Source organism: Triturus cristatus, chromosome 4_1, assembly GCF_964204655.1.
Source record: "Triturus cristatus chromosome 4_1, aTriCri1.1, whole genome shotgun sequence".
Taxonomy (NCBI): Eukaryota; Metazoa; Chordata; class Amphibia; order Caudata; family Salamandridae; genus Triturus; species Triturus cristatus.
Genome location: NC_140585.1, coordinates 136,095,704 through 136,098,203, shown reverse-complemented (window position 1 = coordinate 136,098,203; position 2,500 = coordinate 136,095,704). Strand labels below are relative to the sequence as shown.

Below are 2,500 nucleotides of genomic sequence, written 5' to 3'. Positions count from 1 at the left end.
GATCAGAAGATAGAGGGTTCGAGTCCCTTCATGGTCGTTTTTGGCCAATGGTCACACAATCTGCTTTACATTCAGAGTGGAAAAAGTCTTTTCCAATACTCTTGTAGTCCTCACTTTCTCAGTACTAATCATTAATAAAGTGGAGTACATACTGTAAACTCATTCAGGTTGCATCTTCAGTCTAACTACTTGTGCATTTTAGTGGCATTAAAAAGTGCTTCTATGCCGACGCACTGAATATGTAATAGGTTTGCAGAATTTTGACGGGACAGAATGGGTTTTTAGCTTAAGTGTGTGTAGAAGAACTGCAATGTGTGTGCCTATGTGTGCATAGAGTGCTACATGTGTAAAGTCTGTATGATTTGGGCAGTTAAAGTGCTGATTTTCCCTCCGAGTAAGAAAAGTACTACAAAAAATGTATAAAGGATCGGCACATTGGCTGCCTTTGCTGATGCCCCCGTTGCCTAATTTGTAGTGCAATGGTTAAGTTGCAGAGTGTGGTTGAACTTGGTTAGGAGACTTGGTGCCTCTTTCCGTGTCCTGCTGATGATAAGGATGGCTTGATACCATTTTCTAAGCCCAGTATATTGAGAAAAGAAGTAAGTGAAGAAGAAGTGTGGAGTCGAAAGTGGTTCTCCAATTTCTCTCCACTTGCTAAAATTGCAAAGTCTCCATTATAGCATAGAAGAGAGCGTTAAAGTCGGGGATGGAAGAGGATGAAAATGGGAAGTTTACTTATAGAGAGAAGTGAGAAATGCCCTGTGTGCAAACACCAGTGTCTGACCATAGAATACATTTAAATAATGCCTCTAGAAAAGAGCTATGCATGTGTGTCTCAGTGGCCTAATGGATAAGGCTCTGGCCTCCAAAGCCAGGGATTGTGGGTTCGAGTCCCATCTGAGGTGATAACAAAAATCCTCCCTCTTTCTTTTCCAGAAAATTAGGTAGATTTATTACATGCTTCCTCTCAGAAGTTTATGAGGGATTAGGTACTTTGAAACTGTCCCGTTTTACTTGTGTACACTTCACAGTCATGTTAGTGTTCTGAAACTGCAAAGTAGATTTTTAAATGCCTATTTTTGTGAGATGCATTTTCGACCGGCCAGAACATATTCCTTTGGAAAAAATGATATGAATTGGATTGGTGTGAATCTTGTTTCTAGAGGTGGTGACAGGCTTTCAGCTACTTGAATAGGTCAAGCCAGGATTCATAAAACGTATACAACCTATGTGAGTGTGAAAAATTAGCATATGCAGGAAGGAGCAATTTGTCCTACTTTCAAAACAGTTTCACTCCACGTCTGGAAACTTCCAGAGCTATGTAGAGAATACAAATGAGCTTTAAACTCATGAGGAAAGAGGTTTGTATGCAAAAAGGAAAACAAAAGCATATCGTACTCATAAACTACTCAATATATAGCTTCCAAAAAAGTGCTTCCAGCGAAAAGAGCTGAAAGAACACTATGGGATGTAAACCTGAATACCTTTCAATAATATGTTCTCCATCCATGCATACCACCTACATGATAAAAATCATCTCAGGTGAATGGATGAACGCGTGGCCTAATGGATAAGGCGTCTGACTTCGGATCAGAAGATTGAGGGTTCGAGTCCCTTCGTGGTCATTTTTGGCCAATGGTCACACAATCTGTTTTACATTCAGAGTGGAAAAAGTCTTTTCCAATACTCTTGTAGTCCTCACTTTCTCATTACTAATCATTAATAAAGTGGAGTACATACTGTAAACTCATTCAGGTTGCATCTTCAGTCTAACTACTTGTGCATTTTAGTGGCATTAAAAAGTGCTTCTATGCCGACGCACTGAATATGTAATAGGTTTGCAGAATTTTGACGTGACAGAATGGGTTTTTAGCTTAAGTGTGTGTAGAAGAACTGCAAGGTGTGTGCCTATGTGTGCATAGAGTGCTACATGTGTAAAGTCTGTATGATTTGGGCAGTTAAAGTGCTGATTTTGGCTCCAAGTAAGAAAATTACTACACAAAATGTATAAAGGATCGGCACATGGGCTGCCTTTGCTGATGCCCCCGTTGCCTAATTTGTAGTGCAATGGTTAAGTTGCAGAGTGTGGTTGAACTTGGTTAGGAGACTTGGTGCCTCTTTCCGTGTCCTGCTGATGATAAGGATGGCTTGATACCATTTTCTAAGCCCAGTATATTGAGAAAAGAAGTAAGTGAAGAAGAAATGTGGAGTCCAAAGTGGTTCTCCAATTTCTCTCCACTTGCTAAAATTGCAAAGTCTCCATTATAGCTTAGAAGAGAGCGTTAAAGTCGGGGATGGAAGAGGATGAAAATGGGAAGTTTACTTATAGAGAGAAGTGAGAAATGCCCTGTGTGCACACACCAGTGTCTGACCATAGAATACATTTAAATAATGTCTCTAGAAAAGAGCTATGCATGTGTGCCTCAGTGGCCTAATGGATAAGGCACTGGCCTCCTAAGCCAGAGATTGTGGGTTTGAGTCCCATCTGAGGTGATAACAA

At 40.4% G+C, this 2,500-nt stretch overlaps 2 non-coding genes across 2 annotated transcripts; both read left to right on the top strand.

Moving 5' to 3' along the window:
- Positions 1-832: 832 nt before the first annotated feature.
- TRNAW-CCA (transfer RNA tryptophan (anticodon CCA)) lies at positions 833-905 on the top strand. Its single transcript has one exon. It is a non-coding gene; the product is annotated as a tRNA-Trp (tRNA).
- Positions 906-2,420: 1,515 nt separating this feature from the next.
- TRNAR-CCU (transfer RNA arginine (anticodon CCU)) lies at positions 2,421-2,493 on the top strand. Its single transcript has one exon. It is a non-coding gene; the product is annotated as a tRNA-Arg (tRNA).
- Positions 2,494-2,500: the final 7 nt, after the last annotated feature.